This window comes from Artemia sp. Qi Xiang Cuo, chromosome 21, assembly GCF_049724085.1.
Source record: "Artemia sp. Qi Xiang Cuo chromosome 21, ASM4972408v1, whole genome shotgun sequence".
NCBI lineage: Eukaryota > Metazoa > Arthropoda > Branchiopoda > Anostraca > Artemiidae > Artemia > Artemia sp. Qi Xiang Cuo.
Window position 1 is genome coordinate 1,056,120 of NC_142814.1, and position 24,595 is coordinate 1,080,714.

Below are 24,595 nucleotides of genomic sequence, written 5' to 3' on the forward strand. Positions count from 1 at the left end.
ATTTCCTCTGTTGCTAACCCAGAAAATGAACATGAAAACGTGAAGTAAAAAATCGAGGTTTTTTCGTCCATTAAAACTTAACAAAGAACTTAAACTCTAAGTGCAATTATCAAAAAGCTCGCATTATGATTTGAATTAATTTCCTAACTTGGCAGATATAACAGGACTACAGGAATATATAGCTGTCCTAATAATAAAATGAATATCTCAAGAATCCATTCTTTTGCTAACCCAGAAGGCTAATATAGAACCATGCCAAAAGAGAATACGGTTTTCTTTGTTTACTTAACCCCTGACCTTGCACATAAGCAGAAACCTGTAAGTTCCGAAAAGGCTTCAAATATTTGCCAACAAAGGGAAGAATTTGGTTTCCCTGAGTCTCGTCCCGAAGAATTTTTTTTGGTTCCTGAATACCCCCTCCCCCCACCACCCTTAAATACGTGCAGGAATTCTAGGACGTATTCAAAGAGCACTGTTCGTATTATAGTTCAGTTTTTATGACAATTAATACAAAAGTTAAAAAAACAAATTGAATATTGAATGTCATTTGAATATTGAAAATATTGAATGTCAAAATAACTGAGGAACCATTAAAATAATGAGAAAACGTTATCAAAATTTCAGAGTTTATGAATTTACATAATTACGAGCTTATGAAATTACAATGTCATATAGCCAACCCATGCAGCCGTGAGTTCCATTCTTGAGCACATGGAGTGCCGTCTATAGTTAACTTATTATAAACGCATGAAAAACTTACCAAAATCAAACTCGAAAAAAAAAGAAAACAGGTTCTTTCACATGAAAGAAAAGAGGGATGTTTTAAAAATTTAAGAAGAAATTATTCTAAATATAACGGCGGTTATATATGAACGCCACCAGGAGATTTCTCAAGTGCAGGGACGGGGGAGCAAATGCTACAAGGAGTTTCATTCTTATTTAGACTTATATGGGAGCATCTCTGTCCCCTCCTTTCAAATATTGATTTTTGATTTTTTCTTTACCACTAAGGGGGTGGATCTATCTCCTTTGCGGCACTCACGGGGATGCCACTTCTTTCAAATCCTTGCTTTTTCCACAAAACTTTAAATCAATGATTTGCTGAAAGCTTACTAGAATGCAAAAATAGCGAAGTATTATTAATTTACTATTTTTATTCAACAATTGTAAAAATGTTGCTGCATTCTAAAAAATTCTAAAAAAAAAGCGCGGGGGAGAGGGCATGCACATCGCCATGGAAAGTGCTACCAGGAGCTTTGTTTTTCCAACATTTAAACAGAAAAATTTCTAATTTTCAAGTATTAAATATTTTTAATGTAATCATATTTCCCAGGAGAGCAATTGATCCCCCCCCCCTACCCGTGACCAGAAGAGACACAAAGGCATTATCTTCAGAATTATAAGGACAGAGACAGTACCAGTTACTACAAGGCACTTGACATTCATGTCCATTGATGCAAGTAAAAAACTAATATGTTCATAGATAATCTGGGTTATATAAAATAATTTGTTTCCTGATTTTAAAATGAATTTTTGCTCAATAAATTTTTGATCTCGCGACTATTGTTTTAAAAAGAGAGACGTTAAAACGACTTAATTTATCTCTAATATTCAAGGCCATGTCCAGGAATTTTGTTCGGGGAGTGGGGGAGGAGGGGTGGGTAATTTATTTCGGGGAGTTGGGGGGGGTGTTAAAAAACGGTACTTCCGCATTAAACGTAGTGTTTTATATATTGTATATGGAATGTCAAACTGGAGACGCTACAGATACCCGCTATTTCAAGACACCGCTATTAAGAATTGGAATGCAAAGAGTAGTTTTCATTGCGTTTACCAAATTTAAACTGTTGTTTTTTGGGGTTTAGGGAGGGGGGAAAGAGGTACCTAGGTTATTAGGTTGCGTATTTAATATAGGGTATGCTTTACCCCCCCCCCCTCCCCGCCTAATGTGCAAATATATAGCCCAAATTTGTTTCTAAACTATTATATATTCTTTCTAATTTATTTTATTTCATTAGCATTAACCAAACTTGACTTCTTTAGCATTATATAAAAGAGTACGTTTAATGCGCAAGTACCAAAAAAACATAAGAAAACGTATCACAAATTTGTTTATTTACATTTTTGTTATGTTTTTAGGAGTCGGACAAACATTTCCAGGGGGAGGGGGGTTCAAGCCGCTTGGCCCCTCCCCTGGATACAGCCTTGCTAATATACCATCCCCTTTAATCCCAAAAATTTACGCTGAAATTTAAGGCACTTAACGTGTTATTCCGACCAAACTCAAGAAGTTTGCTCTGTTTCTGTTTCCTCAACCTAACAAAATACATTTAGTTTAATGTCACCCATTAAAAGCTACGAGCCTGAGAAAATTTACCAGATTTTCGAAAAAGGGAGAAACAGACCCAAAAAGTTTGACTTTTTGTCCCGATTCTTTAAAAACGACTCATGAAACACAAGTTCAGTTGGAATAAGAAGCGTTTTTAAGTACTAAAAACTTTACCGCAAAGAGCAAAGGAATGATGAGGGGGCAGCCCCCCCCCCCGCATAAACAAAATATTTTCGGTTTGTTTTAAGTTTTAATATTGCTCCTTACTTTCAGTGGAAACAAGAACTTTTTTCTTTGTTTAATCCACATTAAAAGCATGAAACCGTTCATAGCAATGAATGGTGAGTTAAGATGACCCTAAATCCAAAACTAAAAAAAAAGAAGGGAATTAAGTTAATAGTGGATCCACCAAGAGAATAAACGTTTTGATCATATTCCAAGGATATATAATTCATAATGTGATTATTTTTGCAGTTTTTGTTGACTTTATGGGAGGGAAGGGGACTTCCTGGCATGACTTGAAAAACGGTCAAAAATCAAATTTATTTTAGTACTTTCCTATTATCCAGAACACACTCAATAAGTGATGTTATATAAATCATAATGAAATATAATAAAATATAATGAAAATATAATGCTTTTGTAACAAAATTTTGAGAACTAAAACAAAGAATTATGGAAAGAAGGCCGCCCAGAAGGCATTATATTAAATACCTAACCTAACCACTTCTATATATTCAATATTTAATTAAAATATACCGGCATCGTAGTTTATTTCAAGAAAGAATAACCTAATTGCAACCGAAAGCGAGAGAAAAGCCGGTTTATTCAGATCAAACAAAGCAAACTTCTCAAGTGTGTTCTGGATAATACGTAGGCTAAGTACCAAAATCTTTTTTGAACTGAAACTATGGAACAGCATCAAAATTTAAAAGGAACAGAGATTATTCCGTATATGAGGGGGACTGCCTTTTCCTCAGCCCTCGCTCTTTACGCTATAATTTGACTTTTTGTCACATTTTTTAAAGAAAGACTGCTCAAACCCAAGGCTCGTTGAATTTAAATGAGAAGTATTATAAAGCATTTTAAGACTTGAGGGAGCCCCTCTCGTGCACAGAATAATTTCTGTTTCTTTGAAGATTTAAAATTACTCCTTATCAGTAAAAAAAAAAAAAAAAAAAAAAAAAAATTATTTCATTATATTGAAGTCTAATATATAATCTTTAAGCATAATTCAATACCTGTTCTATTTAAATTAATCATTTAAGCAAGTTCCAGTCCACTGATGCATTTTGAAAGAAAAATTAGCCTTTTAATAGATGTGTTTGACAACCCCGGTCTACGTGTCTCTCCGTAAGGTCATTAGCCACGGTAAAAAGAAAATACATTATTAAATACATATTCATTTAAAAAACGGCTCAAATTTCAGACCACAACAGCAAAAAAATTCAAACGGTAAGCTGTTTTTGCTCATTTTAATTAGAAAGTTGTTTGTTTTTCTTTTTTTTTTTTTTGCGTGAGTTCATTCTCTTGCTCCAAATGGAGTTTTGGAATACATTTGGAAATTCTATGCGATTCTATGAATTGTAATCACAACTAACCTTTTTTTTGAGGTACCAAGGTCAGCGAAGATTAAATCTCATTGTTTTGAAATGGGTTTGACCCCCTCCACCCCCCCCCCCCCAAATTTTTAAATGTTCGTAAAAACGTAACAAAATACATAAAAAAAATTGATATGTTTTTTTATGTTTTTTTTTGGGGGGGGGGGGGGTTAAGTTTGAATGGGTTAAGGGGAGACTCAGACAATATATATCTTTAAAAACTAGGGAAAATCAGAACTTCAATTTTTAATGAAAAAGACTCCAAACGGAGTTGGAGCTCAACCCTGACAAATCCTGACTCAACTCAACCCTGAGTTGAGTTGAAAAGTTGAGGGTTGAGTCAAAAGACTCAACCCTGACAATACACGACTTGAGTTTGGCAACAAACACAAAGAAACACGAATATAAAAACCCTCATACCTTCTCAAGACCAGAAGACAATTTGCGCTTAACTGAAAAAGAAAGAAAGAAAAAAAACAAAAAAACAAATGACCCCGGATTGTCAGTTTAAGTGACATGTAATGACATTTAGTCCTTAAAGTTTTGATAATTTTCTATTTAGGAAACTAAGAAAACTGAAAATATTTCAAACATATTTTGTTTTCAGTAAAGCGCAAATTGTGTTCTGGTCTTGAGAAGACATGAGGGTTATCAGCCCTACTTATGTTAATTTTTGCTCGTTTTGAGTTTGAATTGCCTATTTATTGTAATTAATTAAAAAACTTCTTCCACATAATAACTTTTTCAAAAAAAGTAAAGAACTCCATTAAACCAAAAATAAACAAAAATGGAATAAAAAGATCTACCAAGCATACAACTACCACAAAGCATTATCAATAAATAAATTAAACCCAAAACGAACATAAATTAAAATAAATAACAGAGTCAGACTCAAAACGAACAGAAATTAATATGAGTAGGGTTCAAAACCCTATGCTTTCTAAAAGCCAGAATATAATTTGTACTTTACTGAAAAAAAAAATCAAACGAATTTACTGAAAAATTTGCATTGTCAGTTTAATATACATATGCTGATATTTATTGCTTAAAATCTTAAATTAATTTTTTATTTCTTAAAGTTATAAAAGTGAAAAAATTTAAAAGATTTTTTTGAGTAAAGTACAAATTATATTCTGCCTTTTAGAAAGCATAGGGGTTTTAAATCGCACTTATATTAATTTTTGCTCGTTTTGAGTTTGACTGTTATTATTTTAATCTTTAATCTTATTTATTATTTATTTTATTATTTATCATTCATTTATTTATTATTTATTTATTATTTTAATCTTATTTAAAAACTTATTTTGTAAAAAAAGTTTTCTTTAATTAAATTCTCTTCATTTTATATTGACATAGTGTTTTTCAGGGGAAAAGAAAATAACAGTTTGAATCTTTCCGGCTTTCCTTTAAGAATTTATAGTTTAGCCTGCTATCTATATGTTGGAGAAACTTTTTCAGCAATTTTCAACAACATAAGCTCTTTTGAAAATCATGAGACAAATAGTGGTGTTTTATTTAGTCATATACATGCTCTAGTTGGTCTGATAAATAAAAGTTAATGCCATTCCCAAAAAATTATATCTATGTTCTTTCACAGCCTGGATACAATTACACTCCTTTGATTTAGAAAAATGTTAAGCAGAAGTAGTAATAGGAGTAGCCCCAAAAATTTGAACTTGATATCCTCAGTTGTTCTTGGTATATTGCTGAGATGTCTTATTGGCACCCAGCATACAAACCGTGGGTTTTGATTTAATTTTAAAGCAACATTTAGTTTTCAAGCATAATGGACAAATTACATAATTGTGGGAGGTTGACCTACCCAATAACCCAAGAGATATAGTTACTAGACCATTCAGCTATGCTGAACAAAACGGCTGATTTAAAATTTTGATTGGAAGTGTCTGGAAAATATTAGCTACAGAAGAGGGTGATTGCCCTCCAATCATTTTATACTCTTAAGAGGGCACTAGAATTTTTAATTTTCAATCAAATTAGCTCCTTTAGAATATCAATGACATTACTAGCTACGATAGAGCATCGCTGCCTATGTCCTTATATGCCCTATAGTACTTACATGCTCTTTTAATACTTGCTCTTTAATACTTGGGAGGAGCGGTTAGTTGCCCTCCAATCAGTTTCAAATATTAAAAAGCGCACTAGCTCTTTCAATTTCCAATCGAATGAGCTCTTTTCAAAGTTTCTACGACAACACTTTCTATAAAACCTTATACGTCCCCAGGGCATAACTTATACCCTTGACCTGAGGGCTGTAGGGGACGGTTGTCATCCTCAAAGACCTAATTTCCAGAGCTTTCAACTAAGCTGAACAAAATGGCTATCTTAAAATTTTGTTTGGATGTATTTGGTAAAATGATGGGCGCGAGAGGGAGGTTAATTGCCCTCCAATCACTTTCGACTATTAAAAAGGGCACTAGCCCTTTCGATTTCCAATCAAATGAGCTTCTGTCGAAGTTTCTATGACAACAAATGACCATCTAAAAATTTATATCAGGTACATTTTGGGAAAATACGAGGTGTGTGTGTGTGTGTGGGGGGGGGGTATTCACTCTCCCGTCCCTCTGAATCTCAAAAAGGGCACTATAACTCCTGATTAACAATCTAATAAGCCGCTTCTGAAGTTTATACGATCGCCCTTTCTATACAAGCCTTATATGCCCCCAGGGCAAAATTTACAACCCTTGCCCTGAAGGCTTTAGGGGGGGGGGGGTCATCTTCAAATACACAATTTTCGGAACTTTCAACTACGTTGAACAAAATGGCTATCTCAAAATCCGCATTGGATGAGTGTGGAGAAATGGTGGGCGTGGGAGGGGGTTAGATGACCTCCAATTACTTTTGACTATTAAAAAGTGCACTTAGTCCTTTCAATTTCCAATCGAATGAGCCCTTTTAGAAGTTCCTACGACAACTCCTTCGACACGAAGTACCCTAGTTTAAAACCAAAAACAAAACAACAGTAAAAAAAAAATAATACATTGTGCTCACATCGCTCTTTACTTAGGCAGCGCAATAGTGCTGCCTAAAAGCGTATACTGTTGTAATATACTCTTAATATACTCTAAGTATATTATATACTTACTCTAAGCATATACTCTAAGTATATTATTATATTATAGAGTTCATAGAATGGCAACTGGCTTGTTTTCTGTATATTATATTAAGTAAAAAACTAAACAAAAAACAATGAAAGTAAAGGGTAGTATTAAAACTAAAAACGAACAAAAATTATTCCGTCTATGAGGGCGACTGCCCCCTCCTCAATTTGTCGCACTAAAGTTACACTACAAGTTTACACTAAAGGTTTTAAGTACTTTAAAATAGCTTTAGCGTAATTAGGACAAAAAGTCAAATTTTAGCATAAATAAGAAAGGATTGAGGGGAGAGGAAGCAACGACCCTCACATACGGAATAATTTCTGTTTAATTTAATTTTAATGTTACTCCTTACTTTAAGTTGAAAAAAAACGAAAAATCCCCACAAGCAAAATTCCTCCCCCGTAAAACTCCCCTGACAAAGTCTTTCTCACTGAAAATTCTCCCTTAAAATTTCCCAAGGACAATTCTCTTGGAAAATTTTCTTTACTTTCATTTAAAAAAAAGCTTGTTTTTTATTTAAATTTTGATCGTTTTCCTAATCCTGCCAGAAAACCCCCGTGGAGTTTACCCCGGAAAATCACCCCTCCAATAAAAAATTCCTTTCGTGAAAAATTCCCATTTAGAAGCTATCTCCCGATGAAAATCTCCCCAAACGACAAAGTTTCTCAGGCAATTGAATCCCCACTAAATATTTCCCGAGGACAATTCCCTGCGAATATTTCCTGTACATGTAAAATTGAGTAGCCATCAAGAAAGTAAGACAATAAAAAGAATTCTATATATGAATTCTGGCAAATTCTCCCCATATAAGATTTCCTATGGAAACCTCCCCAAAGAATCCCCGTATATTTCCCAATAAAAAATATTATGTATAAGCAATGGGTAAATTGCATAGCTTACTGCCCTTTCTAAAGGGGCTGTGGGGGGTTGCCATCCCCAGAAGCATAGTTATTCGACCTTTCAACTACGCTGAATCTCAAGATTCTGGCTATTTCAAGATTCCAATGGGATGTATTTGGGGAAAAAGGGGCGTGGCTAGTTGCACTCCAATATTTTTGCTTACCTAAAAAGGACACTAGAACTTTTAATTTCCGTATGAATGGTCCTAATCTTCTAGGACCTTTGGCGTTACACCCCCCCCCCTGAAAAAAAATTCTTGATCTTTCTTTAGGGAAAAACACAAAATTACCTTGAATTTTGGGGAATTTTCCCCTTTTCCAAAATTAGGCAAATTTTCTCTGGCTTGCAGCTTTTGATAGGCGACGTTAAATTTAATGCATTTTATATACTTGGAATCAGCATAAAAAGCCGACCATTCTGATTTATTCATTGTTATCAAAAATCCTTTTTTAGAGTTTCGGTGAAACAAACTGATTAAAAAATTGAGATGTCGCACACCACAATTTTACAATCTTTCCTCCAGGCCTTCCCTAATATGTGCCCCTCCCTTCCCATTTCGATAACAACTAAAATATATTCAATTTTGTTAGATGTAACAACCAATTTGATTCTTGAACAACCAAAAAATATACAAGAATGAAATAGCTCATATACCCAATCGATCAATATAAAAGAAACAACGAAGGCCATAAAAAAGAAAATGAAAAAGAGATAAAAAAAGGAGATAAAAAAGAAGGCCATAGGACCATTAAGACCTTAAAACTATGTTGGTTTGACGCGCTTGAAACAAATACATAAAAATGTATAAAATAAATAAAACATACATAAAAATGCTTGTTTTGGTAAAAAGACCAATGAATCAATGAATCAGCACAGTAGCGCTGCCTATGTAAAGAGCAGTATGGCTTCATTGTACTATTTTTCCCTCAGGCCATTTCGTACGGAAGGAGTTATAGAAACTTCGGAGGCTCATTTGATTGGAAACTGAAAGCTCTAATGCCCTTTTTGAGTAAAAAGTGATTGGAGGGAAACCAGTCTCCCCAAGCCTTCTAAAAGCCAGAGTACTGTTTGTGCTTTACTGAAACCAAAACATACTTTGAAACCAAAATAGCTGAGATATCCAAGAATGAGGTACTTGTTAATAATACGGAACACATCCAAGAGGTGAACTTAGGTTCATCCTAAAGAAATATAACCTTTAGATTATATAATACTATAATTTGGGCTATATATTTACACATTAGGGGGGGGGGGGTAAAGTATTTGGGCAGTGCCCCTGACCTAACCCCACCCCCCTTAATGTGCAAATATATAGCCCATATTATACAAGTTCAATGCATTCTGCCTAATTCCAATGCACTGTATCATCCGTCACTTGTTTTTCTAGCTATGAAACCGGTTTTCTGAGATGTAACATAAGCGTAATTTCTGAGTGTGTACCGCATTATTAACAAGTACCTCATTGTATGTTAAATTAAATATAAAAGGAGAAGTTTTTTCAAATGAAAGTAAGGAGCAACATTAAATCTTAAAACGAACAGAAATTATTACGTATATGAGGGGTTGTTCCTCCTCAGTATCTCGCTCTTTACGCTAAAGTTTTTTAGTACCTTTGAAAAAAGCTTCTTATTGTTCTAATTAAAAAGACATAGGCAAAGCCATAGTTATTCGGCCTTTCAATTATGCTGAACAAAATGGCTCAAAATCGTGATCGGACGATTTAGAGAAAAAAGGGCGTGGAAGGGGGTCTTGTTGCCCTAAACTTCTTTTGTCACTTAAAAGGGCTCTAGAACTTTTAATTTCCGTTTAAATGAGCCCTTTCCCGATATTCTTCGACCACCAGGACGATACGACCACCCCTGGGAAAAAACAAACAAATAAACACGCATCCGTGATCTATCTTCTGGCAAAAAAAAAGCAAAATTCCACATTTCCGCAGATAGGAGGTTAAAACTTCTAAAGAAGGGTCATCTGATACGCTGAATCTGTTAGTGTGATTTTCAGCAAGATTCTATGACTTTTAGGGGGTGTTTCGAAAATGTTCCCCCCTTTTTCAAAAATGGGGCGAATTTCTTCAGGCTCGTAACCTTTGATGGGTAAGACTAAACTTAATGAAACTAATATATTTAAAATCAGCATAAAAAACCGATTCCCTTGATATATGTATTGGTATCAAAATTCCGTTTTTTAGAGTTTCGGTTACTATTGAGCAGGGTCGCTCCTTACTTACAGGTCGTTACCATGAACTGTTGGATAGTCAGTCTGTATTTCATTAGTACTTTCCAGTAATATTGGTTACTATGGTAATTGTCTTTCGTTTTTGTTGATTTTATAACAAATAAATCAACCTGCTCGAAATAAAAATAGTTTTCAGTAAAGTGCAAATGACAGTCTGACCTTCATAAAGCTTAGGGGGTGTTATTCCTGTTTAGTATCATTTCGATTCCCTTTAAATTTGACTTGGTTCCACTGTAATTCCAACTCATTTTGGGTTTCATTTATTCACTGAGACTGATTTCCATTGATTTTAACTTTGGATAATTACTTGACTTTATTTCTGCTCATCTTTTAGTTTAATCTAGGTCTTTATTTTCTTTAAAAAAAATTTGATATTTTTGACCGTATAACGGAGCACTTTTGCCTCAGAAAAAAAGTAAAAAAAAATATAATTACAGCAAAATAAATAATATGCCAGTTTCAAGTAATATCTGATGTCTTAATAGCGTTTAGTTCTAAAATAAAATAATATACATCGTATTAAAAGATGTTAAATATAATTTAAATATCAAAAGGCTCTAAAAAGATTAAAAACAACTAATAAAAATAAATAAACTAAATGCAACAACTTTATGCCATAGATTCATGCATTGTTATAAATTATACTATTTATTTCCTTTGCCTTTTTCAGATTTTCTGAAACTCGTTTACTTAATCATTTTCAAATTGAAAAAAAGATAAATGACTGGTTTTATTATACTATTTCAATTACTTCATGAAAAACAGATTTTTTTTTATTTTACATCTGATTATTTCTTTGATTACAGATTAATGTCTTTGAGGTGTTTTAGTTACCAATTCATTAAATAATTTAATGAAGCAAAAATTAAACTGAACCAGATCCAATATCATTTAAAACTCCCTTTTTATATGCTATTATAATTTAATGTCATAAAACGGTAAATGTAAATGTCACCGCCAAACTAAAGAGTATGAATAACTTACAAGAACAGAAACTGGCGCTAGCTTCGAAAAAATTAACAGTGCCATCTAGTGTTTTGGGTTCCTTGCAATTATTTCAAACTTCGCAATTGTGTTTTTTCTCAGAAACCGAGATCAGATGCTTAGTGGCACACTAATTTTACCTATTACAATAATCTTGCCTTACTATTACACTAAAAAAGACCAAGAAAAACAAAACGGTAGGTGGCACTGATGATTTTTTTTTCGACCCGGTTTTATAAGTTAGGCTATGCCCATGCCACATTATAGTCACACTTGTTGATAAAATCAAAATTACGCACGACTACAGCGCCAATTAAGTTCGCCGTTCGTAATTTCTCGAGTTGAACATTGTTCAACTTTCAAACATAAATTTCTTGACTGACCAATCAGAGTCATGGTTTAAGGCATAATTTTTATTCTAGAAAAGATGGAAACTTAGAACAGCGGTTTTTCTATCTGGGAGAGGAATCTGACAAAAGTTGAGAAGACTTAGTATTAGTAGAGAACAGTTGTAAAAAAATTACTGTTGGTGCAAACTCTTTAAACTATTTTCTTGCAATTTTTATCTTTTGCTTTTTAGATTCAAGTGTGACACTAAAATCAAGAAAATTCCCTTGTCATTAATGATATATGGCTTTCTTTATCGATAGATGTGACTATGAAGTGGCACGGCCATTACTCACACTCTTTGCGCGGAACAATAGATCCTTGTAGAAAATTGCACAGAAGCAGAAAACCTTTTTTTCCTTTTTGGTTGTTCTGTATAGCAAGAATTGTAGCATAATCACCTGCTTGATCATGAATTCGCTGTGTAACTAGATAATTAACACCATCATAGGCGGTTAATCTGCACATAGTGCAAAAACTATACAGAGAAACCATTGCTTCTTGTGATAAAGATTAGCCAATGAACTTAATTTTATTTCTTTTGACAACAAAAAGGTAAGTCAACTGAGCGCAACAACTTTAAAAAGCAGGATTTAATAAGTTTGGCTTCTAAATGGCTCTAATATTCAAATGTAAGCAATATTATTTTTAAATTTTGGTGTCAGAGCTAGAGAGGAGGCAAGTGTGAAAAGACTTCGTACGGTATGTGGTGAGGGACGTTTTTAAAAGCAAAAAGCGATAAATTATATAAAACATATGGAGAACAATAGAACCAAATGAAGAATTCTTACGATGGGGGGGGGGCAAGGAAAGTGCCCTTTAATTCCCTTCCTACCGACGCGCCTGAAAGAAGACGGAAACCATCTCTCGCAAACAAGAAAAAATGTAACTGAGCATGACTTTTTCGCTTCAAAGCGATATAAATTCATTTCTGCACGTCAACCAACAAATTGGGTTGGGTCCCTCAAATGAAGTCCTTGCAACACCCCTCTAAATATTAGAACATTATATTCAATCCCACCGAGCCATCATGTTGTTCGGCTTAGTAAATTCATAAGATGCAGTTTCTACATTTGCGTGCGAGATAGCCTAATCTTAATTGCTGACCTTTCTTCTAATTGCAGCAATTTATGGCATGAAACGTTATTATTAACATTTCGATTATTAGACAGCAAAAACCGCCTCAATATTAAATTGCCATAAGCATTATTTTTTACACCAAAAACGAGATAAACATTGTTTATTACAGCGTATCGAGGCGTTGGCCTATTTTCCCCCATCTAGTCTACATGTCAGGACAACGTTTATTCCCCGAAACGTGGCAAATTTCTATCCCAATACAGTAGATAGCTGCTAAGTTGTGCTACATTGCACTACGCGTGGCAAACTTTTGGTGCATGGGGCACGTGCCGTATGGGGTACAATTTTTTTTTAAAGGGGAACCTTTATTTACCTTTTTTTATTTACTTTATAAATTTATGAGAATGCTAAGTTGGTCAAGACTTTCAGGGGAGAGGAGGCAAATGTTTGAAAGGAATCGTTTTTTTTTTCAATGAGTTTCATACATTCCAAATATTCATAAATTATTCACAATTTTGTTTATTTTTGGTCTTGTAAACAGGGGGGGGGGAATAAAAACTCCTGGTTTATTAGATATAAGGGTAGTAGTAGCTTAGACTACCTTCTCGATAAATCTCTGGCGTTTTGCAAAAAGGGCCAAGTCCATTTTTTTTTTTTCGAAAATGAGTTAAGCATACGACTTGAGAGCTAAAAGATAATTAAAAAAATGGGTTTCTATTAAAAATGGGTTCATCTGTAATTCTGACTGAGTTAAAAAATGTTCCAAAAGGGCGTAAAAAATGGCTTAAGCTCCTTATCTTCAACAAAACGAAAAATTCAGCAATTTGGACATTTCCAGCGAATTCTGATCAAAAAGTTAACTAGGAATCAGTCTTTGAAGTTTCAAGTTTATAAATTTCTGATCACTGAATGCCAGAAGTTTTCACATCTTTGGTCATTTCAGTTTATCCCTTGTTTGTGGTTATGTGTGTTTTTATTTCTGTTGTTTCTTGTTTGTTTTTCTTGATTTTTACTCTGTCTTTTTCCGGGCTCTGCCCAGAATTTTGTGAAAGCTTATAAATAAAATGATTGACTGATTGATCTCCTGTAGAATTAAGAAAAGTGGACTTATGCCCTTTTTGCAAAAAGTCGCATAAATTATGATCAGGTATTCCTTCGGTATTGAAAATTTCTGGAACTGGTCTACATTCCAAATTAGGTTCTACAAAGTTACTTAAAAATTGGTATTCCCATTACGTCTCTCCTTATAAGGGTTAAGTTTTTTTTTTACAAAGGTGATTAACAATATAATAATAAATAAAAAATCAAAACATAGACTGTGCTTCTTCCGGACCGTAGGTATTGCCAAGGCAGTTCGCAGGCAGATTTGAGGTGGATTTGAAGCAAAAATTGTAGATTTCCAAGCCCAGCCTAGAGGAATTCCGATCTCCCAGCGTTTCCAGTATTTTGGAACGATGGCTTAAACTCTGAGTTTGATCAAACAGTTTTCTAAAATACGCCAAGCCAAAGCTGAATATGTTTCCCCCTCTTTTAACTCTCTTGAAAAGTACCAAGGACATCAAACTAAAAACATTTTTACCCCCCAGGACCCATGTTAGGTTTATTAAATACCTGAAAGCCACGATAATGTTTTGGGGTTGTTGCAAAATTATGAAGTTTTTAGGGCAGCATAAAATCTTTGTCAGTGTTGCCACTTTGACACTTGACCTTTGACTTGATATATGGTAATTGGTCATTGTAATAACACGAAATTGGGGTGGAGGAGGAGCGTGCGTAGCTGTGTTGGCCTCAGGCGGCTTGGTGCTGCGGTGAGTTGTTAGTAGCAGTAGTAGTAGTAATAACACGAAATAAGTGGTAAATACGATCAAAGATATTATAATAGGAGAAACAAAAAACCTAAAATTTTTATGGTTGTTTTTTTGCTCTGTATTACAGCTTATAGAATTTTTCCGCCTTTATGACCCAATTAGAAGCTCTTTTACCAGCAGATGAAAATTCTCAATGAAATTTAGAAGCAAAAATTCCTTGAAATGAAATGACAAGCCTGAAATGAATCCGATTAGTCTTAACAGTAATATGTTGATTTGAAAATAAATCTAAGGAAATTTCGAAAAGTAGCCTGGCACCCCTCCAAAATGACGTCTGATCGAAAAAAAAAACTGCACCATTGGAGTCAGCATTGACGAAAACCCAACTCAGGAAACTTAGACCCGCATACCTTCTACAGCAAGGAAAATCACTTTTTTGTATATGTAGCATTGATGTATTCTCTTTTTTTCTTGTTAAAAAAAAACAGCAATACACCCCCTCCCCCCCCCCCAAAAAAATGGAAACCCAAAAAGGGCTAAAGTGTCCTTGACGCCTTTCCTGATAAGCTCGAAACTTACATCCTTAATTCCTCTGACTAAGGGAATCTTAATGTAGAATGAAAAATCTAAAACAATGTTTGTTCGCCCTAATCAGCCCGATAAAGGGTAAGAAAAGGAAAAAAGGAAAGTTCCTGTCTACCTCTTCTGAAAGGTTGGTCACAAAACTTGGGAGGGGGCTCATTTGATTTCAAAATAACCTGATTGTAAGGACTTGCAGAAAAGACTCACTACAAACATTTTGTATGTAATTTGATGCCACATAATTCTGTACATGCATCCTCTTAAACTGTTAGCAAATCAACAATTCTAAAGTTGTCAACTTTTTGGGTGAAAATTTTTCTTCAAGGGCAGTGCCATCTAAAAGTGGCAACTTTCTCCATTGTAAAAAAATAGCGATATTATTTCTCAATCATAATAAAGATTATATATAATATATATGTATGTCAGGTACTTGTCAATTAGCTGGAACTCACGCAAGAAGCCAAATTTGGTTAATGCTAATGTTATAAAACAAAAGTATTCGATGGAAAAAGACTTTTTGGTACTTACGTATTAGCTGGTACACACGCGAGAAGTCAAGTTTGGTTAATGCTAATGAAATAAAACAAAATATGATGAAGCTATAATAGTTTAGAAACAAATTTCGGCTATATATTTGCACATTAGGGGGGTGGGGGTAAAGCATAGTATATATTAAATGTGTAACCTGACCTAGGTACTTTTCCCCCCTAACCCCCCCCCCCAAAACAAAGTTTAAATATTGTAAGCGCAAAGACAAACCACGGTTTGCAGTCCAATTCTCTTTTGAAACAAAACCCGTTTGACTAGTTTCTTAAACATCTTCCTTATACAGAATATCGCGTGGGTTCCAGCTAATTGACAAGTACCGTATGTCATGTATAAGTCAAAAAGGAGGAAATTTTTAAATCTCTTTCGCAAAACAATTTTAATTTCATTTGATTTTACTCGCTGAAGAAAATAAAACCAATATGATATTGTGCGTCAGGGTATTTGGGACGTCATTCACACTAAAAGTGTTTTCCAAAATTAAGGCCGAAAACAAATTTTCACGAAGTCGTGATTTATCTAGATCTTTTTTCACACCGGAAAACGAAAGATTGTCCTTTCCCCCCAAAATCCCCAAATTTCATTACTTAGCTAGAGAGACCTTGGATAAAATATGTATATTAAACATTACCCTTAAAAGTTTGTATAGGCTTTGAATAGACCGGGATTGAGGAGGAGCATGCGTAGCTGTGTTGACCTCAGATGGCTTGGTGCTGCAGTAAGTTGTTAGTAGTAGTAGTAGTAGCAGTTTCACTCTCCCAAAATTCACTCCAAGAATTACAGTGCATGTAAATACATACAAGAGCACAAAACCAGTGAGTGCTGCATAAAATACTTTCTGGGGTGTTAATTCTAACACCCCAGAACACCAAGCTCAACTATACGCCAGGAAATAACTTTTTCTACACTGAGTTTTCTACTATATAGAGACCCAATATGCCTTGGGCCTTTCAACCGCTGGTTAATAATAGATAAATATGTATATTCTGTCATCTATAAGAAACCACCAGGAACTGAACAAGCTTTGGCTAATATTTCCCGGCAAAACTTTTCGGAGTGGAATGACCTATTTCACATTTTTCGAAATTTAAATTCAAGCAAAAATAAGTCCTTTAAATCTTAAAGTGAACATTTTTTTCGAGGAAATAAACATGAAAAATCCCTCAAAATGACGCTGTGCAGTTCACCTTCATCTTAATCCGTATTAAAGTTACAGAGCAGTTACATTGGTGGCATTGGTTCTTGAAGGCTTATTTCAATTAAACCAAAGACTAACAGAAATCAAATCAAATAATAATTCAAACTTAAATGAAGAGAAATTACTATCAAAGAATAAGTGAGACCCAAAAGGAAAAGAAATTACAATGAATAATCAAGTCGAACCAAAACGAACACTATTTACCACAAACAGAAGTAGAACGAAAGACCCAAAAGCTTTCTAATGGCTAGAGCGTCATTTGCACTTTACTGAGAACAAAATATATTTAAACATTTTCTCTTTTATGAAGTTTCCAAATCCAAAATTGTTCAGACTTCCAGGAATGATTGTCGGTATATTTTAAACAGTCAATCTACTTTCACTAGTTCTTATCAGTAATCATGGTTATTGTAATGATTTTCTTCCTTTTTTTAAGAAAGAAAGAAACAAAATTTATTGTGTGGGACAAAGGATTTACTTTGTAAGGTCATAATTGCCGTTTTGTGCCACACAGAGGCAGAAATTGTTTACTTTGGCACAATCTATTTTTATGTACTTAAATGGGGCACTCTATTCTAACACGAAATTAATTTTGAGCAATCATCCGAGAACAATAAGTACGGTATGAGCGGTAAAAGCAACTAGGATTAATAGTAAATAAAACAAAAAAATGTATTGGTGACAATGCATACGTCAAAAGAATTGGCTTTTGGTGGAAATCCTAAACACATAACATTTTTCAAGTTTAAAGCTACCTATCAAAAGCTACGAGCTTAAGAAACTTTGCCTGCTTTTCAAAAAAGGGGGAAAACCCAAAAAGGGCATGTGTTATAAAATACACCATCAAATTCAGCAAAACCTTGGAATTTTGATTTTTTTTTTTTTTGAGAAGGAAAACCATGGATGCGTTTTTATATGATTGTTTTCTTTTCCTCCAAGGGTGTCTGTATTGAACCAATAGTTCTAGAAAATCAGATGTAGGCTAATTCAAGCGGAAATTAAAAGTTCTATTGCCCTTCTTAAGTAGCCAAAACCCGCTTAGTTGGAATAAAAATTATTCTAAAAGCACAATAAAACTTTTTCGCAAAACTTTAGCTCCCTTTATGCACGAAATAATTTATGTTCGTCTTAAGTTTTAATTTCGCTCGCTATTTTTATCATAGGCAGCGCAATCGCGCTACCTAAGTAAAGAACGACGTTGACACAATGTATTATTATTTTTTTTCCTTTAGAACAGGGGACTTCGTATCGAAGGAGTTGTCGTAGAAATTCCGAAAAGGACTCATTCGATTGGAAATTGGAGTGGCTTGTGCCCTTTTTAATAGTTGAAAATTATTGGAAGGCAACTAACACTCCTTCCAAGCCCACCATGTCCCCAAACACATCCACTCAAAATTTTGAGATAGCCATTTTGTTCAACGTAGTTGAAAAGTCTGGAAATATTGTCTTTGAGAATGAACCCCCGCCCCCCTCCCCATAGCCCTCAGGGAAAGGGTTGTAAGCTATGCCCTGGGGGCATATAAGGTTTTTTTTTATATAAAACGTTGTCGTAGAAACTTCAAAAAAGGCTCATTTGATTGGCGATTGAAATGGCAAGTACCCTTTTTAATAATCGAAAGTGATTGGAAGGGAACTAACACCCCTTCCAAGCCCACCATTTATCCAAACAGATCCAATCAAAACTTTGAGATAGCCATTTTGTTCAAAGTAGTTGAAAGGTCAGGAAATTTTATCCTTGAGGATGACACTCCCCCAACCACCCTCATGGTAAGGGTTGTAAGTTTTGCCCTGTGGGCATATAAGATTTTTATTGAAAGCTTTGTCGTAGTAACTTGAAACAGGGCTCATTCGGTTGAAAATTCAAAGGGCCAGTGGCCTTTTTAATAGTCGAAAGTGATTTGAGGGCAACTAACCCCCCTCTCACGCCCATCTTTTCCCCACACATCCAATCAAAATTTTTAGATAGCCATTTTGTTCAACGTAGTTAATAGTTTTAGAAATTAGGTCTTTGAGGATGATCCATCGGGGCAAGGGTTGTAAGTTATGCCCTTGGGGCAGAAAGGGTTTTTATAGATAGTGATGTTGTAGAAACTTCAAAAAGGGCTCATTCGATTGGATATTAGAAGGGCTTGTGCCCTTTTAATAGTCGAAAGTGATTGGAGGGTAACTAACACCCCTCTCACACCCACCATTTCCCGAAACACATCCCATCAAAATTTTGAGATAGCCATTTTGTTCGACGTAGTTAAAAAGTTCTGTAAATTATGCTTTTGTGGATGACACTCCCCCCACAGCCATCAGGGCAAGGGTTGTAAGTTACGCCCTGGGGGCATATAATTTTTTTTTTTATACAGAAAACGGTGTCGTAGAAACTTCAAAAAGGAATTATTCGATTGGAAATTGAAATGGCTAGTGCCCTTTTTAATAGTCGAAAGTGATTGGAGGGCAAGTACCCTCCCCCCCTCTAACACCACCCATTTTCCCAAAAACATCCAATCAAAATTTTGAGATAGCCATTTTGTTTAACGTAGTTGAAAGGTCCGGAAATTATGTCTTTGAGGATGACAACCACCCACAGACTTCAGGGCGAGTGTTGTAAGTTATTTCCTTGGGCACATGAGGTTTTTATAGAAATTGTTGTCATAGAAACTTCAAAAAGGGCTCATTCAATTGGAAATTGAAAAGGCTAGTGGCCTTTTCTATAGTTGAAAGCGATTGGAGGGTAACTAACCCCCCTTTCCAGCCAATCATTTCCCCTAACACATCTAGTCCAAATTTTGAGACAGCAATTTTCTTCAACGTAGTTGAAAGTTCTGGAAATTAGGTCTTTGAGGATGATACCCCCCCCCCAGTCCTCAGGGCAAGGGTTGTAAGTTATTGCCTGGGGACATATAAGGTTCTTATTGAAAGCGTTGTCGTAGAAACTTCAAAAGGGCTCATTCGATTGGAAATTGAAAGGGCTACTTCCTTTTTTAATAGTAGAAAGGGATTGGAGAGCAACTAACGCCCCTCTCACGCCCACCATTTCCCCAGACACATCCAATAAAAACTTTGAGATAGCCATTTTGTTTAATGTAGTTGAAAGTTCTGGAAATTAGGTCTTTGAGGATGAAAGCCCCCTCACAGCCCTCAGGGCAAGGGTTGTAATTTATGCCCTGGGGACATATAAGGTTTTTATAGAAAGCGTTGTCGTAGAAACTCAAAAAGGGCTCATTCGATTGGAAATTGAAAGGGCTAGTGCCCTTTTTCATAGTCGAAAGTGATGGGAAGGCTTGACATTTTTATAGTAAAGATCGATGTGGGTACAATGTGTTATTGTTATTCTTTTTTTTTTTTAGACCAAGGAACTTAGTATCGAAGGATTTGTCGTAGGAACTTCGAAAAGGGCTCATTCAATTGAAAATAGAAAGGGCTAATGCCCTTTTTTATAGTCGAAAGTGATTGGAGGGCAACTAGTCCCTCTCCCACGTCCACCCTCCCATTTGCCCATTATGTTTAAAAACTAAATGTTGCCATAAGATTAAATCAAAATGCACTGTGTTAATGCTAATTCTCAATTAGGCATCTCAGCAGTATCACAAGAACGACTAAGGGTATTATGTTCAAACTTTCGGGGCTACTTCTGCTCTTAAAATTTAACCAAATCAAAATAGCGTAAGTTTATCCAAGCTACCAAAGAAAGTAAATAGATTATTTTGCGCATGGTATCAAGTTTTCTATTTTAGGTCAACTATAAGAGGTATGAAACTAAATTAAACACTTCTATTTGTGTCCAGATTTTTAAAAGGATGTATGTTGTTAAAAATTGCTGAAATTTTTTCTCCAGCATACAAATACCAGGCCAAACTATAAAGTCTTAAAAAAACGAAAAGATTTAAAGTATTATTTTATTTTTCCCCGAAAAGACTTTGTCAAAATAAAACGAACAGAAATTAATTAAAAAAAAGGCAGCTGCCCCCCCCTAGACCTTCGAATTTACATTAGATATGGCTGAAAAAGCAGATGGTTGGAAAAGCAGTTGATAAAAGGCCCTCCATCACACTATAGACTGCCCCCCCCCTAGACAATATGCTGCCTACGCCCATGATTTAGTAATTAAACTATTAATATTATTTTATTTATTAAAGTTATGAAAGTAAAAACATTTATATTTTTTCAGTAAAGTTGTATTTTTTCAGTATTAAATACTGTTCATTACCCTGAAATGACTGAAACAGGCATAAAAATAAAACAGAAAACATGAAACGTAAATTTCTGAAATAATGTATGGACTCTGATTCCTTTAATAACAGTTCTCAGAGAACTTATTATATTTAATAGATTTAATATAAATTAACATTATTATATTTAATAATAATAGTAACAGCATTCCCAGGGAATGGATCAGTTTTATCAATTTTAGGATATCTCCCCAGCAAAACTGAATTTTCCTAATCTCACTTAAAATCCTTAATACAGGACAAATCCAGAAAACTTTTGTATATAGCCTGGCCTGGACGTCCGCCCTTCTTCAATTTAAAATTATTTCCAAGAACACACCGGCTTTCTTGGAATATATGTTAGTTACTCGTCATTCCTCTTATTATGTCTCAACATACTAAACATTGACATATATGAATACCTGCAAACAGTGGACCTCTCTCCTCAAAAAATGCACTAGATCAATGCGTATCGCCACCCACTGCCCCGATAAAATACAAAACCCTAAGGCCAAAAAATTTACTTTTTTCTTAGCTTAACCCCCATCCTCTTAGAAAATCCTCTTTCCCCCAAGGGTCAGTTCTGTGCGTATGCACGACATTATGTTATACTTAATTCTGTTTTTTTTGTTTATGTATTTGCCAAATTTCAAATTTGCTCGAAAAACAAAATACAATGCAACCAAGGATTCGTCCACTTTACACTACCTGCCTTACATCGTAGAGCACTATCTGTGCCACGCAGTTCCGCCACGCTTGGAGCAGTTCTTACAAGGGTTGGCACAGCTCTGAAAAGCTCAAAACAGAGGATTAAAAATGTACTTTGACCTAGCTTAACCCCCATCCAATAAAAAATCTCCTTTCCCCCAAGGGTCAGTTCTGTGTCTACCCACGACATTTATGTTATGCTTACTTTTGGTTTTTATATATATTTGCAGAATTTCAAATTTGCTCTAAATAAACAAAATACAATGCAACTGAGGACTCGTCCACTTTACGCCACTTGGCTTAAATCCAAGAGCACTACCTCTGCCACGCAGTTCCGCCACGCTTGGAACAGTCCTTACAACGGTTGGCACAGTTCCGCTAAGCTTGGCATGCGCCGTCTGGTGTACAAGATTTCAGAAAGTCGGTGATCCCTCCAATATAACCCACGCATGTATGGAGTTTATTCGGGTGGTACAGAGCCATGAAAACTAGAAAAAAATCCCGAATTCTATTAAAAATATAATAAAATTATATCATGTAATTCTACGACCCACCCCACTTGCGTGCACTCCTGTTAAGACTATTTGATATGAATTATCGATCATATAATCATTATGAAATCAGGATTCTTGAAAACGCCTGATGAGTAATAGGACAATGCAAGGGCGCCGGCAGAAAATTTTCCAGGGGGGGCAGCCGCCAAAATAGCAGTGGTGGTTGGGTGATAGTTTAGGCAGTTTAAGGCACCAAACTATGACTTTACCCCGAAGACGACGAATTTACAATCAATTTAAAATCCTGAGAAGCTAATTGATTTAAAAGTATAACTATAACCTAACTATAGGTTATATGTAACTATAGGCTATATAACCTAACTATATTTTAGGTTCCTTTTTATTTCGATTCCTTTTATTTGTAATGAAATTAGGCTATTTTTTGGTGATCTGTAATTGCGTATCAGCTATAATGAGGGGGAGGGGTGAGTCATTGTTTAGGTGGGGTAGGGTAGATTCCTACAAAAGTACATTTTAATGGACAAACTGCTTACTCTTCATAAGGCATTTCGAAATTCCCATTCCCAGGATTTCGTTCAGGAGAAACATTTCTGATTATAGTGGCTTCATATATCAGCTCATGGGTACTCTTGCAATGCAAGCAAAAGTTTGCGGCATATTCTTACGAAATTGCCTCTTATTAAGTTGTTTTCCTTGTGTTTTCTATAGTTATATGAACTTTCTTGTGTTCTAATAACTGCACTAGTTGCTAATAAACAAAAATATATTTGAAATAACCATAAAAAGCTGATTCTTTGACTGAATGATATCGATAGTTAGGCTCTTGTACTTTCGTTATTGACAAGGATCGTTATTTATTTACCATTCATTACTATGAAGAATATATTTTTTTACTCCAACCAAATCATATAGAAAAAGTGTTTGTGGAAAACTGGTTAAGGGTTACTCAGTCACAAATTAGAACTTATATTTTCCTTATTATGGGTCAAAATCTATTGACAGACAGCCAACAAAGGGCAGCAAACATTTTTTTTTTCATGTTTTTTTCCTATTCTGCTCTCTCTCCTTTGGTTTCCTTATAATTACTTTATATTCCCAAATTTCCAGGGGGCCATGCCCCCCCCCCCCCCCGGGCGCCCATGGGATAAAGACAGCGCATCTTGTTGTAATATTAAGCTATTTTGGATTACCATTAACACTTACTTGACTAAACAAATAACATCGACTAAAAGCTTCTAAAACACCAAAAGAGGAACGCATATAGCATTTACGCTGAATACACTTATACGCTGAAGGGGCGACAGAGGGCAGACGGTTAGAAGCACGTGCTCTTTGGGACGAAAAATCCTTTATACAAATATTTGAGAACACACCCTTCCTAGTAAATACCCCCCCCCCCAAAAAAAAAATTCAATGCTGGATGCCAGTATAGAATCAAATTCTGCTAAGACATGTCAAAAGTTTCCCCTCTTTCCTCTTCAAATGGGCTTGATTCCTTTTTCGATTTCCGAAGTAGCTATTTTCAGTAATTCATGAATATGTTAAAGATCCTTTTTTTTAGAACTACGTTACAAGTCTCTCCCCCAAATCCGGTTTGCTTGACACTATTCTATGAATTTCTGATAGAAATGGACTTTCTAGTATTATTTACTGACAGACTTAGAGTAAAAACGAAATGGGAAGTTCAATGAAAAAAACGCGATAACATCCCATTGAACTCATCTCGAGTTTTCCAGAAGCTAATCTAAATAAGATATTTTAAACTTTATTTATGCGTTTATTGTCAAAGTGATTTATGCTTCACTTTACGCAATCACAAAAATAAAAATTTCCATAAAAATTAGAATGAGTAGCAAATATATAACAAAAACTCGGTACTGGTAGACGCGAAAGATAGATGCTAAAGGAAAGCTAAAGGGATGCTAGAGCCAAACGGGTATCTGTCAATAGAGAAATTGATCGCAATGCGTGGTTTGTCATTCCGTTTACAATATATCAACTATTGTTTACAGGGGTTTAGGGGAAAAAAGGTAGGCCTACCTAGGTTAGGTTACGTATTTAATATACACTATTCTTTACCCCCCCCCCTCCCCCTAATGTGCAAATTTATAGCCCAAATTTGTTTCTAAACTATTATATTTTCATCATACTTTGTTTTATTTCATTAGCATTAACCAAATTTGACTTCTCTCGTGTGTACCAGCTAATACATAAGTACCAAATATTGGGCTGGTAGCACGGTTTCACAGACAACACTTTTCTTTGAAGGTTCCACTTGAATGTAACCCTATTATAAAATACTGCAAATGTTGAACCAGCTTTTTCCACACAAAGTAAATGAAATTCACCTCCCTATCGATCATTCGTTATCCATCTCGGGTAGCAGTATTCTCCATTTTAA

General features: G+C 35.0%; 1 protein-coding gene across 1 annotated transcript in view; it reads right to left on the reverse strand.

The window, feature by feature from the left end:
* Nucleotides 1-24,595, reverse strand: part of Pi3K21B (phosphatidylinositol 3-kinase regulatory subunit alpha) — a 293,295-nt gene that overhangs the window by 144,821 nt on the left and 123,879 nt on the right. The window lies entirely within an intron of this gene.